Source organism: Macaca fascicularis, chromosome 3, assembly GCF_037993035.2.
Source record: "Macaca fascicularis isolate 582-1 chromosome 3, T2T-MFA8v1.1".
Classification (NCBI taxonomy): domain Eukaryota; kingdom Metazoa; phylum Chordata; class Mammalia; order Primates; family Cercopithecidae; genus Macaca; species Macaca fascicularis.
The window spans coordinates 22,532,481-22,550,046 of record NC_088377.1 but is presented as its reverse complement, the minus strand read 5'-3'; the positions used below and the strand labels follow the sequence as shown (position 1 = coordinate 22,550,046).

General features: G+C 35.6%; 1 long non-coding RNA gene across 1 annotated transcript in view; it reads left to right on the top strand.

Moving 5' to 3' along the window:
• Positions 1–5,648, top strand: part of LOC107129038 (uncharacterized) — a 159,482-nt gene extending 153,834 nt beyond the window's left edge. The window contains exon 3 of the long non-coding RNA XR_001489034.3: positions 3,722–5,648. This is a non-coding gene — a long non-coding RNA (uncharacterized lncRNA). The remainder of the gene's footprint in view (positions 1–3,721) is intronic.
• Positions 5,649–17,566: the final 11,918 nt, after the last annotated feature.

The following is a 17,566-nucleotide window of genomic DNA, read 5'->3' as shown; positions in this document are numbered from 1 at the left end:
ACTCCCTAATGTGGCTGTGCCTCATCCAATCAGTTGAATGTTTGAATAAAGTAAAAAGGCTGACCCTCCACTGGGTAACAGAGAATTCCTCTTGCCTAATCGTATTGACTCTTCCTTAATCTGAGCCTTCCAGACTTTGGACTGGTAGAGCCTGACAACAAGCCTCAAGATCCTCAACTCTTATCAATGAAGTAGGTCCCAGTAGTAAAAGTTGAAAATAAATTTGGCATCTGCTTTAATTGATTAAATAGCAAAATAAAGATGGACACTAATTCACTAATTCTCTTCTCTATTCAATAAGACTATATATATATATATATATATATATATGTATATACATACACTTTTTTTTTTTTTTTTTTTTTGATGTAGGGTTTCACTTTGTCACCCAGACTGGAGTGCAGCAGTGTGAACACAGCACACTGCACCCTCAACCTCCCAAACTGAAGCAATCCTTCTGCCTTGGCACCTCAAGTAGCTGGGACTACAGGTGTGCAACACTATGACCAGCTGACTTTTCTCTTTTTCTGAAGAGATGGGTTTTCCCATGTTTCCCAGGCTCCAATTCCTGGGCTCAAGCAATCCGCCCATCTGAGCCTCCCAATGTGGTCGGATTACAGGCATAAGCCACCACGCTGGGCTGAGGACCAAATATGCATTTCATTGTCAAGAAGAGTAGATTTTCCACAGTCTTCCTTTAGTATCATGAAAAAGAGAACGAATTCCAGTGTTCTAGAAGTACAGTTCTGAATTTCTGGTGTACATAAAAAAGTTAATTCCTTAAGTATCAGAAATAATTACCTGTGGTAGTAACATTTTTATATATTTCGGCTAATTTAGTAATGCTATTTTTATCCTGAATGTTCACAATTCAATGTGTTATAATTTTACTCTAAATTTATAAAAGTTTTGGGTCTCTGTGTGTGTGCATGTGTGTGAATGTGTGTGTATGTGTGTGCAGGTGCACATTATTGACGTCTAATGTGAAGATATTTCAAAAATAAAGCAAGTAAAAGTAGCATAAGTTCTGTGTTTTTCATTTTGTGGATACTAGAATATCAGAATTTATAATATTTTTCTCTGTGATGCCTTTCTTAAGAAATGCATCAACATTGGTTGCTCCACTGCATATGCAAACAGATATATAAAGTCACTTCAAAAAGAGGCTTAAAAATGTCAGAATTTTAATGTGAAGTTGAGAGTGTTAGAGAAAAGTCAGTTTGGTATAAACTCTAGGTTTTCTCTCACATTGGAATATCGTCCTATCTTTCATTCAGGTTAACTTCCTACATCACACTACATGGTACAGCCTGACAACATGCCTCAAAATCCTCTACTTTTACCAATGGAATAGGTCCCAGTTGTAACAATTGAAAATAAATTTGGCATTTGATTGAATTTCTCTTCATTTAAAATTAGATTACATAATAACTATTTTTGAGGCAACTTACCTTATATTTTCTGAGATGCTTGTGTTGCTTTAGCTGAAAGTCTGGGGAAAAAAATAGGCAGATAGGAGTGTGATAATGAAGGAGATATTGGGATCCTGTTGGATCAGAGACCATACAGAAAACAAAATAACTGAAATAAATATACCAGAATTCTTCTTAAGTATATATTTGCTAATCTTTTCAAATCACTATGAGTCTTTGTTTGTTATGGATGAAAAAGGGTATTTTGTGGAATTAAGTTTTGATATTGTATTTCTTTTTCCTCTTATATCAGTTAGAGGCTTATGCACTACTTTCTGTAGGAAGAGTACTCTGGAAGAGAAGATCAATTAATATGTAAATTTTTGCAGGTGGTATTGATTGGAACAATATTTTATACGAAATATAAAGTTGTCATTCCATTACAAGTTAGAATATGCTGCTTTTCTTTAAAATATGAAATATGTTTTAAAATGAAGACAAGGATGAGGTAGCATCATATTGAGATGGCATTATCTGCAGATTTTCCTATAAATCTATAGATCATGCTTCAACTCTATGCATTTAACACATTCCAGTGCTCCCTTTATATTTAAATGATGGAGAAAAATCACAGATTTCTACTGATGCATTGTGTTTTTTTTTGAAAGAAATAAATTTGAAAAATAACTGGCTTGCAATTCATACAATTTTATGTAAAAACCTTATTTAATCCATCAAATAGAATATTTTCAGCTGGAACAAAAATAGTTCCTTCTTAAGCTCCTAAAGATGCCACCTTAAAAATTATTCAGGTAAGAGTGATATGTGAGAAACTTCACTCTTTGACAATTTATCAGAACAACTGATTATGTACTTACGCATGCATAAATATACTTTCTATACACATTTAACCTAACCTGATAACTTTTAACCCATAAACCAATTAAATTAAATCATTCCAAAGTGATCTTACATTGCTCGTGTTATAATAAGCAAGTTTTTCCTAGCATAACTATTTTTCAAAATTTTGATTGCATAGAGACTCGAAGTAAATAACAATATAATCCATAATAAAACGTATCTAAAACATAAAGTCCAAAGTTGACTTGCTCTGTATTTGTTGATTTTCATGTATTCATTGCACTCCTTGTTATTGATAATGGTGTGGCATTATTCAGACACAAGTAGTTTCACTTAATGGATTCACTGATAAATATCCGAGTGATTTCATTAGTGATTTATGCTATTTAAATCACTCAGATATTTAGCAGAGAATCCACTAATAATTGTATAATTATTGGATCATAATTTTTGCTAAAATACAAAGTTTTTTATCATCTTTTATTCCTTTCATTCATTCTCTCATTTATTCAACAAATAGTGACTTGGTGCTTCCTATGTGTCAGCATCGCTCTGGACTCTGATTCTAGCAGTGAGGCAAATACACAATTGTTCTTAGAACTTCTATTTTTAGTGATAATGGACAAATATTAAACCAAGTAAATATTCTAACTACTTTTAAGTTTTCAAATACTTCAGAACTAAGGCAGGGAAGGAGAAAAGGTTTCCAAAAGTTGCAGACTCTAATATTAAGTAGCGTTATAAGAGAATATCTACTAAGAAGATAATATTTAATCAAAAAACAAGGAAAAATGGTAGTAATGTTGTGTTCTAGGGCAAGAATGTTGAAAGTATATAAAAAAGAAAGTGCAAAGTTTCAGGGCTGAGGTCATATCTTTCCATTATGGCTTCAACAGAGGAGCAAGAGAGAGAATAGTAGGATATAAGTAAGAAAACTAATGCAGGGTCAAATTATGCTGGACATTTCAGGCCTCCGTATAGTTTGTATGTTGCCATTAAACATATTGCAAAAAAAAGTAAATTACTTTTAATGGCAAAAACCGCGATTGCTTCTGCACCAACCTAATACAAGGGCGATGAAATTTATTGGTTGTTGCTATAATCATTAATGCCTTTAACAGAGAAAATGATAGACTCAAATCAGCCAATTGTTAATTGAATGCGTGGTAGGAAAGTTACAATACATCCATGGAATTATTTAAAGAGACCATAATTTCCTGGAAGTGGAATGTAATTGATGCTGATGCTCTGGCCCAAGATCTGATTATAAGAGGAGCAGAATTTCAAATTGAACTGTTTTCTCAGCAAGTCAAAATCAGGGTCATAAAGGGAAAGGACAGGACCCAGAGACTGTCCTGGGTCCTGAGATAAGTGATTCAGGAACATTAAAGGACCAGATCTCCTCGAGCCCTCTAAGCCTGAAGAAGTGGTTCACTTTTCCTTTTTAGACTGTAACAGACCCCTGGAGAATTTCCACTGGACTCCCCTGAGGCAGATATTTTGCAGAAGAAAACTTCCCTCCATGAGATCTTCTCCCACATTCCCTCTTGGCAACTTAACCAGAAGATATGGTTAAGTTCATTTCCGTGGGCTTTAGAACTTCTGGACCTTATACATGAGAAAAGAGATCATTCATGGTTGGAGTCACCAGACCTGGTTAATATGTGCCAAAAGGAAACAGAAAAAGCAGTCCTGGTGGCCACATCTTGCAATTACTAGACCAGAATATAAAGCTGGATGAGAGAGACTTTGATGATATGAAGTATTAGGGTTTAAAAGGAACACCAAACTCAGTGGATTTCAAGAGCATCTGACATCAGTCCCAGTATGCCTTAGGCATGGCTCTTGGAAGCACTACGGATCACATTACATAGTGTCAAGTTTCCAGACCTGCCCTGATAGACTGTTGTGGAACCAATATAAAGGCTGAGGCACTGGACAAGCTGGAGTGACTGTGCACTTCATGATTCCCAATAATATTAGTTTCAGTAAGTTTATAAAGATTGCACTTTTTACAGGCTTAACTAGTGGCTGTTGTCCATAGACCAAGAAGGATTAGCAAGTAATGATGTTATGAAACAAATGTTGAAGATGATATACAGTTCTAGAGGAGCAAAGGAAAGGTGGTAGCATGTAATCAGTACAGAGAGATAAGGATCAACATAATTTCCATGCCAGTTATCAGCAACTCAACAACTAAGGAACTCTATTATGTAGGAATCTAAGACAATGGATAAGCTATCATCACAGTTTTTAGGGGAACTATAGAAAGGCTGCCAATAAGGATTTTTGTATGTGTACATATATATTCAGAAAGCAGCTAATGTGGAGAAGCAGAAGGTCAATGTCAGCCACTCCAGTGGAAATTTCAATCACTCATCTACTTTCCAAGCCTGAACCAACTTTCAGACTGAGAGTCCAACGATTAAAGCAGAAGTTGTGTTTTTCGGAGAAATGACCTGATGCCAGAGCAAATATATACTGTAAAGATAATTTTCTTCCTCTACTCACAAAGAATCTATAGGTACATATGGAAAAGGGAGCACCCACATTTTTTGTATAGTGTGTGAATTGAAGGAAAGTCAACTTTTACCATAGCCTCCCTTCAAGAGTAGGTCCATATGAAAATCAGGTAATACATTTAGTTTAACCACAAATTCATTTCACAGTGGATCCAAGGAGTCCATATATGCACAATAAAACTTTACTTCCTGAATTCATAATCTAGATGCACATACATAGTAACCGGCAGTAGACTCACTCTAGCTCCTTGCAATGTGAATGAATAATAATTGTCATAGGAAAGGTCAAGGAAAAGACTGAAAAAGTTCTTTAAACCGCAGCCAAGAGCAATATTGCCTTCCAGATATAATAGGAGAGATCAGTGCCATTTTTAAAAACCTAAAAAGTTGCAGAGGCACAGTTTCTACTGTATTGTCATTTAAGTCACTTGCTTGGCCATATAAAAATCAAATACGTGATGACAGATTGCAGTGAACTACAGGACACATACCCAAATGGCAGTCAAATACAAAGCTGTTCTGACAAGTGTGATATTGCTGGAGTGGGTAGACTTGGGTATGTGATACTTGTTAATTTTTATTTTTAGTTGCAGAATTTTAATTAGATACTTTTTATAAATTTAAGTTTTTGATTGAAAATAATACATTTTCTTAAACATAAAACACAGTATGTTTGTTTTACGGTGACAGTGTTTCTCAAGTTTATAGTGATTAAATTTGGTTATCCACTGAGTTCTAGGAAAGTCTTGAATTTTAATATTTTTAGACAGAAAGTTTCAAAGGCTTCTTTACTGTCAATAAGCTCTTCAGCTTGCATAAAAATAAAAACTAATAAAGGATTCCATTTCCATTTGTTATGTCTCACAATTTGTATTTTCTTGGATGTAGATAAAATGTTTTAAAATCTAACAAAACCCGTTACATAAATTAACACATAACATTTTTTCTAACTTTGCTTGTCAAGATAATCTTATAAACAATGTGTAAATAAAATATAATGTACTAATTTCTGGAATTGATATCCTGAAAATATTAGCTGAAATTAACTGGAAATAAATGTGCAAAGTTCCATGCATTACAAAAAGAAACATGTTTAGATGAAATTAACTAGGTTGTTATAAATACTATCTTCAAAATTATTGTTAACCCTACTAAAGGTTATGAAATATTTTTATTAAAATTTATTCAATCATTTGCCAAAGTAATAACCAAAGTAATTGTCATACACAAAATATAGAATTTACATAATTAAATATTCAAAATATGAAAATGAAACATTAACTGCAAATTGCATAGCATTCTTTCATTTATTTAACCTCCCTGATCAAAGCAAGCTCATTCATATTTGTCACGCAATTGTTCTTTGACTTTTTTTGAACTTGGTTAAAATGACATTTTAATGAAATAATGTGGGTATAAAATGGAAAACAGTAATTAAAGGCTTTTCTTCAATTATACATTATTAGTGCCTAGTTTTTCCTTCACTTAATGTTTGCCTTTCCAAGGCTAAGACCAGAAGACATCTGGAGATTCCAAGGAGAGTACTAGATCTGTCAAATATTTCAATATACACAGCTCTCATTCTTCTTTTTCCAATAACCTAGTGTAATTTCAGTAAAATAAAATTAATAGTACTCAATGATAGACATTTTAAGCCTACTGGGGTGTGTGTGTATGTCTGTGTGTGTGTGCGCGCGTGCATTTTGAGTCTTCTTTTAGAGAAAGGAGAGGTAAGAGTTGGTTTATGCCGTGTTTGGTCATGTGCTTACTTAATACATTTTGTTTGAAACAACAGCCAAATAAATAGATAAATTAATTAAAATAACTTCAGCTAAATTGTCACACAAACTATATATATAAAGTTAAAACATGCATCAACATTCTATTCTCTTTTAGGTATTTATGAAGAATAAGCACTCTGTCTCATGGCACATTTTTGGGAAAAAAATAAAAAAGAATTTTAGTTTTCTAAATTCTGAGCTTCAAATTCCTGCCCCTGTGCACAACTACATTATTCCAAAGAAAAACATCTGAAATATTATATATTGTTAGGTCATTATTGATTTAATGATGGCACTGGTCAAGACGTAAAGAGCATTCTGTAAACTAGCGCACACAGCTCACAGCTTTCGATGTATTTTTTAAAATAATATCTGTTTTCGTTTCTTTCTTTCTGAGACAGAGTCCTACTTTGTCACCCAGGCTGGAGTGCAGTGGTGTGATTATGGCTCACTGCAGCCTCGACATCCCAGGCTCAAGCAATTCTCCTGCCCCAGCCTCCCGAGTATCCGAAACTACAGACATGCGCCACCATGCCTGGCTAATTTTCCTGTTTTTGTTTTTGTAGAGATGGAGTTTCGCCATGTTGCCTAGGCTGGTCTTTCGCTCCTGGGCTCAAGCCATCTGCTGGCTTCATCCTCCCAAAGTGCTGGGACTATAGGCTTAAGCCACTGTGGCCTGTCTATCTCTTTTCTTATTCTGAGCAGAAAACAAGAAAGCAACCGTGGCAAGGTCTGTGACGTGGTAAACAAGTGCCGACGTAAACTTAGACATATCTAGATAATCTGTATTCTAATGCTCCAGAAGCTCCATTGTTTTTATCCTGGCCCTGCCCCAATCTTGATGCTCCCTTTTATTCTGGACTCTTCTCTGGAATGAATAGATATATTTATGGAGTTTTTGTCAAAGTTCTTGTCAACTATATTTTATGATAAAAAATTGCATTAAATTTTCTGTAAGGTATGCAGATACAGCTAAACATAACAAAACTGTACATTTTAAAGTTGAATTGATCCCTGCTAAGCTACATTGCATCTGTTTCTGTTTCTTTTCATTCTTATTTGAAGAAGCGGTGACTGAGGAAGAAATATTTCATTGTTGTGGTAGTTCCTTGAACACTAGCTTCTTATATTACTTGTAATATGTCAGTCCTAGAGCCATTTTTCTGCACGGGAGTTGGCTTCATACACATTTATAATGGCAGCAGGAAGCCTGAGTGTGGATGCTGAACTACATACCACTTCCCAGCAAAGAAGGGAATACAACCACAAGAGGAATCTTCTTGACAAAACAAATGCTTCACATTGAAGTTATTTAAGATGTAGATTTAATTTCCATGGGGAAAGGCTGTATCGACATCAACAGCAGAATTTCAACCTGAAATGATGCAGAAATTCACTGCAAGCCAAAATCTGAAAAAGAAAATGTGTAGGTCCTTAGTGAGTTATATTTTGCTTTTAGATAAAGATAAAAAGAACCCATGAACTTTTTAATGAATGTAAAAAGTTGAATTCACATTAATGTCATACTTTGGAAGACCTTGGGTATACTTTCAAGTTGGATAAATTATTGTTTTGATTCATTTAAGAATTAGCCTCTGGATATTTCCAAACCTGTGTTCTTTCTAATGTCATTCAAATAATGTGTAGTAGTTTTCATACAGTCCTGGTTTAGAGGTGGTTGTCTAATTTCTTAGTGGCTTTTCCTGAATGTTTTTATATCCAAAGCTACTGAAAAATGTATTTTATGCATTACAACAAAGCTAAACTTTAGTAATGACCCTGAAAATAGTTGTAGAGTGAATTTAAACATTTGAGAAATATTTTAAGGCAGCAACAGCAGAATAAATAAATAGTACAAAATATTTTTGATGTGAAATTCAATATTACTCTATATATGTATGGTATCTATCTATCAATACTCTCATGAAACTGCCTATCAAAACAAAAAGGACATAGCTCATACATTACAAGAATCAGTGAAAAAGATAGAATTGTTGAGCCCAGTTAAAAGTCTGTAAGTTAATATTTGAGAATAAAACATTTCTTGAAAATCATATTGAAATATTTTTTGGATGAAGGTTTCTTAGTCTTAGAATATATATACTCTAAAAAGCAAATAGATGTTTAAAAACTGTATTAGTTTCCAAGCACACTAAGGTGTTTCTGAAGAAATATAAAAAATTTTATTATGACATAGATTTATTTTGAGTTAGCATATTATAGAGTGAACTGGAAGAGGGAGTAAAATTATAGAGTAAAGGGATGTTCATATGTAATGCGTAATGTTTTCCACACTAGTTATTGCAGCTTGTTATGGGCTGAATATTTGTACCCTCCAAAAGTCATATGTTGAAATCTTAATTCCCAATATGATGTATTAGGAGGGAGGGCTTTCAGAGGTAATTAGATCATGAGGGCTGAGCCATCTTATACAACATTGGTGTCCTTATAGAAGGAATCCCAGAGAGCTCTCTCATTTGCTTTCTGCTTTGAGAGTACCTAATAAAAAGGCAGACATTTGAAAACCAAAAAGCAAGTCCTCATCAGAGCTCCATTATTTGGCACTCTGATTTAGATTTTCACTCTCTAGAACTGTGGAAAGTAAATTCTTGTTGTTTATAAATCATTCAATTTATGGCTTACAACAACGCAAACTGATTAACTTAACAAAGAAGATAATTCTCTTATCATATTTGATGCATAATGAAAACAGAGAGTTGAGAAAAAATCCAAAATAAATGAAGATTTGTGTGTATTGATCTGTATGATGATGAACAAAAATATAACTCTGATATGTACACTGCAATGCCATATACATAGTTCAGAATCATGGACAGTCATTGAAAGGATGAATTATCAGAAAGGTAGAAATCTGAACAGTGAAAGAGAAAAAGATATATAAATATATATATGAGGAAATCCAAAGGGAATAAACATGAGTTAAAACAAAACAAAGTATATTTATCAGTATCAGTCCATTTTGTATCAGTATATGTATCAGTCCATTTTCACATTGCTGTGAAGAAATGCCTGAGACTGGGTAATTTATAAAGAAAAGATGCTTAATTGACTCACAGTGCCGCATGGCTGGGGAAGCCTCAGGAAACTTACAATTACGGTGGAAGGCATCCCTTCACAGGGCAGCAGGAGACAGAATGAGTGCAAGTAGGGGCAATGCCAGATACTTATAAAACCATCAGATCTCCTGAAACTCACTCACCATCACGAGAACAGCATGGTGGAAACTGCTCCATGATAAATTACCTGGCCCTACCCTTGACCTGTGAGGATTATGGGGATTATAGTTTAAGACGAGATTTGGGTGGTTGCACAAAGCCTAACCATATCAGTATAATAAATAACAACAACAAAAAAGAACGATATCTCCTGGTTATAGAAATATGCCTAAAGTGTCAAAGGACTGACTGGTGCAAATACAGTAGATTGATGACATGAATAATGCACATGAGAAGGCAAGGGATCAAAGACCACCAACACAAAAAAATATATTCTGAATCTACTCTGTCAGATCATCATTTTTGTTGTTGCTGTGAGCAGCCTATAGCTAAATCTGCAAACAAAGAAAACCACTGACCACATTTTTTATGCCTAGCCTTGATTTTCAGGTCATCTTCCTTTGTTTATTCACCCATCCATGGCATAAATATTTGTTGATGTTTCATCTTGCATCCATTCTTGTAAGTGTCAGTCAATTAATGTCAATAAGGAGTTAGAGTAAAAATTACTTTTTAGTGAAGGAGACAAACATTAAAATCCCATGTGTTATAAGCAACTGCAGGCAAATGCGCACGGTGCCACCAAATGAACACAAAGGAAAGGTATATGAAGTCCCAGAGAAGCAAGAGCATTTTTTCATAATATTTACTTTTAATTGAGTTTTGAAAAAGAAGTAAAGGCATGACAAATTTAGCTTACTAGGTATATAAAGGTTAACATTTATTCTATGTAACCAGCCATTTATAAAATACGTTTATAATGTCATGTCAGGAAACCACAATGATGTCTATAAGATATAATTTAATTTTAGCATAACATTCAGTAAGCTCTAGGTATATGTTTACATTACTTAGGCAGATACCCTGTCCATTTATAAAGGCATTTTTATTGTGTGATATGAAATTGCACATTAAGCATACACACAGAGACATACAAACACGTACACATGGGAAAATTTACTTGCCAAAAAATTTTAATCTAGATAGTAATATTTTGCTATTAGCCTATTCTTAAAATATTCTCAGATATAAACAGAAAACGTAAGGTTATTTGAAGTTAGCAAATAATTTGAAGTATTAAAACAATAGTAAACTAAGACATGATGAGAAAGAAGCCAAAGACAAAATGTATGTAAAGAATGATTTGGAAATAGTGACTGCTGAAACTGAAAGCCAAATACATTAAACCCTTACTATTTTAAAATATCACATTTAAATATGACTTTCTTTTTAATTTGAATTAACTATGGAAGGAAGATTAGAAGAATGATCAAGAAATATTTTCTGGGCTTTCCAAAAAATGACAAACGACATATTTGGCAGAATGTCAAGTGTCTTATAAGTATCACCATGTCTTCTCAAAAAAGTAAAGAAAATTAGTAAAACAACTAATGAACTCTGAAAAAAAAAATCACCAAACACAGCATTGCCATGAAAGAATGTTTCAAGATAATTTAATCAATTGGTATATTGGATTCAGTCTGATAGGATCACAAGGTAAAGATTGCAACACCTAGGCAGTCAGATTTTATAGGTTAATTTGACAGGGAGAATATCTCTTAAAAGATAAACAACCAACCCTGTGTTGTTGGGTGCACCATATTAATAAAGAATGAGCCTTGAAGCCGTTTGCCCTTAAAAGATTCATGTGACCAGCAATTGTCAGAATTTCATAGGTTATAGAAATCTCCCTTCCCAATGACCTTGATATCAGTGGAGGTCATAGTGATGGTGACTCACATTTTGTTTTGTTTTGTCATTCAATAATTGTGAACCAAGATTTTCAGTGTTCTATGCTCAGAAAGCCTGGACCAGGCAGAAATATGATACTATTCACGAAGAATAGTTTTCAAAAGGTAGCATGAAACTGGCACCAACTGCATTTGTTGGAAGTTTCTTAGATGTTTTATTCTATGTGAAAACACAAACACACACCTTACAGAGAAGAATGTTTGAAGTCCTATCTGGTTTCAATCACGCTCTGCTCCATTCATACTTCTAAATAACAACCTTCTTCCCCGCTACCCACAAAAGAAATTTGTATGTATGCCCAAATTCAGTATGTACTTATTTTTGTTCCTCATCAATCTTTGAGCCCTATGCAGTATTAAACACACTTGACTATCCAACCTAAAACCACGATACTCTCTGCACTTAACCTACAAGAAATTGCACTCTCTTGGTTTTACTTATACAGATGGAATTGGACTATTTCAGTGTATGTTACTGATTTGTTCTTCCATACCTGGCATCTCCAATCGGAAGTTCCTGTGTGTGCTTGGGATCTACTTTACTTCAAGGTCCAAACAGTTTCCCGAGGAGATTTCCTCCTTGCCAGTGACTACATCCTTCTAAGAATAGATGATCTGCTAATGTATTTCTTCTGAGTGTTATACATAACTCAATCTATACCAATTATCTATCTATCTATCTATCTATCTATCTATCTATCTATCTATCTAGTCATTTCCAGAGACAGAACAAATTAGATATAGACATATTTATAAATACACAGGAGATTTATTTTTTTATTTATTTTATTTTATTTTCATTTTTTTTGAGACGGAGTCTCGCTCTGTCACCCAGGCTGGAGTGCAGTGGCGCGATCTCGGCTCAGTGCAAGCTCCGCCTCCCGGGTTCCTGCCATTCTCCTGCCTCAGCCTCCCGAGTAGCTGGGACTACAGGCGCCGCCACCACGCCCGGCTAATTTTTTCTATTTTTAGTAGAGACGGGTTTTCACCGTGTTAGCCAGGATGGTCTCCATCTCCTGACCTCGTGACCCGCCCACCTCTGTCTCCCAAAGTGCTGGGATTACTGGCTTGAGCCATCGCGCCCGGCCAGGAGATTTATTATGGAAATTATATCAGATGGTTATGGAGGCTACAAAGTCCCACAATTGGTTGTCTGCAAGCTGGAGAAACAGAGAAGTTGGTGTGGCTCAGTCCAAGCCTGAAGTTCTCAGAACCATGAAAGACAATGGAGTAGCTCTTATTTTGAGCCAAAAGCCTGAGAAACTGGGGAGTGAGGGGTTGCTGGTCCATGTTCCAGAGTCCAAAGTTCAGAGAACCTGGAGATCAGACGTCCAAAGTCGGGAGAAGAAAGGTGTCCCAGCTCCAGAAGAGAGAGAGAATTTGCCTTTTCTCTGCCTTTTTGTTATTTCTGGGCCTTCAGTTGATTGACTGGTGCTCACTCACATCTCCTGAAGGCCAATCTTGCTTATTCAGCACACTGATTCAAATTCCAGTCTCCCCTGGTAACACCTTCATGTACAGATTTGGAAAAAATGCTTTATCAACTCTGGGTATCCCTCAATCCAGCCAAGTTGACAGTTCTAATTAACCATTTTGCTATCTATCTACAAACTGAAAGTCAAATACTGAGTTCTTCATCTTCCTCCGTGTTCTCACTCAGTCTTTCCAATCTCATTATATGATACCACTATTTATTTGGGTGCTCTAAACAAAAATCAGAACATTATGTTTCGTTCCTCCTTCTTTCTTAATCCTCACACCCAAACTATCACTAAATGTTGTTTCCAATGTTACCTCCTCCCTATCTTTATTTCCAAAATCATCATAGTATCATCACTTACCTGAAATACTGGAATAGCTTCCTAAATATTTTACCTGCTGTATTAGTCTGTTCTCACATTGCTAATTAAGACATACCTGACAGTGGGTAATTTATAAAGGAAAGAAGTTTAATGGACTCACAGTTCCACATGTCTGGGGAGGCCTCACAATGATGGTAGAAGGCAAAGGAGGAGCAAAGGGATGTCTTACACGGCGGCAGGCATTGAGGACGTGTGCAGGGGAAGTGCCCTTTATGGAACCATCAGTTCTCCCGAGACATATGCACTATCAGGAGAACAGCACAGAGACAAAACCATCCCCATGATTGGGTTACCTCCCACCAGGTCCCTCCCAAAACACGTGGGGATTATGAGAGCTACAATTCAAGATGAGATTTGGGTGGGGACACAACTAAACCACATCATTTGCTACCAGCTTGCTGCAAGGATGTTGCTTTCTCTTTCATCTAAAATACTTTAATCACACTAGACTTCAAGTTCCTTTAATGAAATAACAATTCCTCTTTGAAGACATTTACACATTATTTATTCAATGAGAAAACTCTCCTTGGCATACTTTGCCCATCTAACTTATGCTCATTTTTAAAGCATCAACTTAATCAATTATTCCTTAGCAGAAACTGAAGTGGCCCCAGTGAGATACTCTTCTCAGCAACAGTTCACCTATATTGTCCACTGCCTCAGAGCTGTAGTTTGATAGTTGATTTTGCTAACTGAATATAATAGAAGTGACACTGCATGGCCCTTGAGGTGAGATAATAAGAAGTCTTACAGATTCCTACCTGGTCTTTTAATGTGCTCTTTGGATCCACTTACTATAATCTAAAGGAGCATATGAAACCTCAAGAAGAAGCTCACATGAAGAGGAAAAAAATATTCTGATCAAAAGCCTCGTTGAGCTTACAATTAAAAAACAGCCTTACCCGTTAGGGATGTGAGGGAGCAATATTGGAAAACACTCCAATCCCAGCTGGGATCTTCCTGCTGACATTATATTGAGAAGCAATAAGTTTATTTCTAACAAGCATTACCCAATCTGAGAATCATAAGCACAAGAAATGATTGTTATTTTAAGCATTGGAGTCATTGGAGCATTTGTTTTAGAAAATTATTTAAACAGTAGTTAAAAAACAAAAAAAAATTTAAAAAAACAAGAATAATCTCAAACACACTTTTTTTTTTTTTTTTTTTTGAGACAGGGTCTTGCTCTGTCACCTAGGCTGGAGTGCAGTGGTGCAATCTTGGCTCACTGCAGCCTTGACCACCTGGGCTCCAGCAATTCTTCCTCAGCTTCCAGAGAGCTAGGACTACAAGCGTAAACCACAATACCTGCATTTTTTTTAAAATATAGAGACAGATCACTTTGTTGCCCATGCTGGTCTCAAATTTTGGGGCTCAAGCAATTGTCCCACCTCAACCTCCCATGGTGGGATTACAGGTGTGCACCACAATGCCCAATTCTAATATACTTATTTCATAGCAACATATACTTATCTGTCATAGAACTTTTTAAAGATTAAAATGTGTACTTTTATGTGAACATGATTAGGACATGGATTTTTTTGGAGAGGAAGGAATTATTCAGCTTACCACAATAGGGTCTGTATTTCATTGGAAAAGTAATTAAGAAATTCTTTAAAATTCTGGCTGCATATGGTGGCTCATGCCTGTAATCCCAGCACCTTGGGAGGCCGAGGTGGGCGGATCACCTGTGGTCAGGAGTTTGAGACCAGCCTGGTCAACATGGTGGAACCTCTCTCTAATAAAAATTTAAAAAACACTAGCCAAGTGTGGTGGCAGGTGCCTGTAGTGCCAGCTACTTGGGAGGCTGGGGCGAAAGAATTGCTTGAACCTGGAAGGGGGATGTTGCAGTGAGCCAAGATCACTCCACTGAACTACAGCCTGGACGACAGAGAAACACTCCATAAAAAAAATATATATTCTTTAAAATTCTATCTATTACCAAGAAGTCTCGCTGTACCTGCAACACTCAGTACTCAGGAAATATCAAGGGATGGATAGCACATTTGAAATGATACTTGCAAACCTATTTGAGAAACACTGGTTTTCAAGGTCAAAGGCTTTGCTTTGAGTTCTCATGGCCATTATGTCCACTCCAACAGAAACAAACATTCCCATAGGATCGCATTACTAAGTATACTCTGCATCTGGACTTCTCACTCCCTAACCTTGATTCTGCTCTTTAAATAGTCTGATAAAGCCAAATAATATAGAAATGTGTTGCTCTATGCCTACATTTATCAACAATAGGTTCTGTGGCCTTTTTCAAATATAAAACTAAAAACACTCTGCATGATTTTCAGCCCAGAGATCCAGTTTACTAGAAACAACAGCCTGTAAGGATGCTCTTGAGGCTCATTGGAGGGACCTTACTGTTAACCACAAACACTCAGAAAACTCCACTAAATTTATGTTTCCCAATTAAAACTTCACCTATTTACCTCCAAGATTTCCCTGCTGATGGTAGATCTAAAATGCAGATTTCTTCAGGTATTCCCAGAAGTACAAGTCATAACTAGGGAAAAACCTCTTCCAAGTAACTCAGAAAGTAGGAGATTATTAGAAATGAACATTTTCTGCCCAAGATCTTCAGATAGAGACAGATATGCGGGTATTTACTGATAATTAGATTCTCCTTTGTTTCTTTATCCTCTTTTCTATGTTCATTTTTCCATCTTTCTATTCATTTAATGTTTTTGAGGGTTACATTGATACTCTTAAGAGCTTTACCCTTAAACTTGTTACTTTGTATATCAGGGGGATATGCTGTATTAAATAGACCTACTAATATCAAAGCTGTTTTTCTGACAGACTTTTTATCGGGATCGAATATGTTCTCTTTGATGATTTCAGGTTGGAAAGAATCTTGGCTTAAAGACATTATTCAAAACTTTCTAATAATTCTAATTTTCATTCTTGTTGTATTCATAGGGCTTTTTAAAGTTCACTTTCTCCAGCATCTTAAAGTATTCCATATAACAACTCTTTTGATAACTTATGGAAATTCAACTACAATGAGTACAAGTCATGAGAAGTGTGATGGCAGCTCTCACCAATAAATCTGAAAGTTCAATTGACCCTAGTGGTACAGATTTGAAGGAATTAACAATATTTGTCAAATGATAAGACTCAATCCCTTCTCTGATCAAAAGGAGTTATTGTAGGAAACTCTGGAAGACTGAAAAATTACCACCTGGCCACCTACCTGCTTCCTCTTGACTTTGGTCCACACAGCTCATCCTCCCACTCTGATATTTGCATAATCTTAACCTCTAACCCAATCTTCTTGCTAAAACTATATTACCCAAACAAACAGCAGTTAAAGCCCAAAATAATTCTTTCTTCTGAGACCCATATTTTACCAAACATTCCCCCAAAGTAGTTTAACATCTGCTGAAACTATTGGCAAAGCCCCAAGAACATTTTAACCACCCTCTCCCAAGTTAGTACACACCTTTGAGGTATTTTACAAGCTGCATTATTCTGAAAAAAGGGCTTACAGTTAATGACTTGTCAGTTTCTTTTTTTCCATGAATCTCAACTTTTACAGCCTTAAAGAGCACACATGACACACAACTAAACGAGGACATTATCTTTTATTGTGTGTCTAGACTGAAAATAATTTTTAATTAAACTGTTTCAGATGTTTGAGGATGAGTAATAGAAAATTTGTATGTTTAACTTGAATAACTAAATATATCTAATAAATTCACATTTCTTTCCATTAATATAAATCAGGAGCAATTTAGGGCAAGCACAAAACTAACCACAAATTTAGTAATAAGAAAATTCACTTTTTTTAACTGAGCTTTTGCTGTGAGTTGGGTCCTACGCTATCTGAACATACAATTTCTCATTTAATTACCTTAATGCAAAGTATCACAGGGTCATTTTTCCCCAAAGTGATAAAAATGCCATGATGACAATTTGCACTAAGCATGTTTGCAAACATTTGCTTGGCATTTTAGCCAACATGGCATTTGTATAGTGTCATTGTATTGGTTTGTATCAATATGTGCTGAGAGATCTGGCAAGATGGCCGAATAGGAACAGCTCCAGTCCACAGCTCCCAGCCAGGCCAACGCAGAAGGCCGGTGATCTCTGCATTTGGCACTGAGGTACCCAATTCATCTCACTGGGA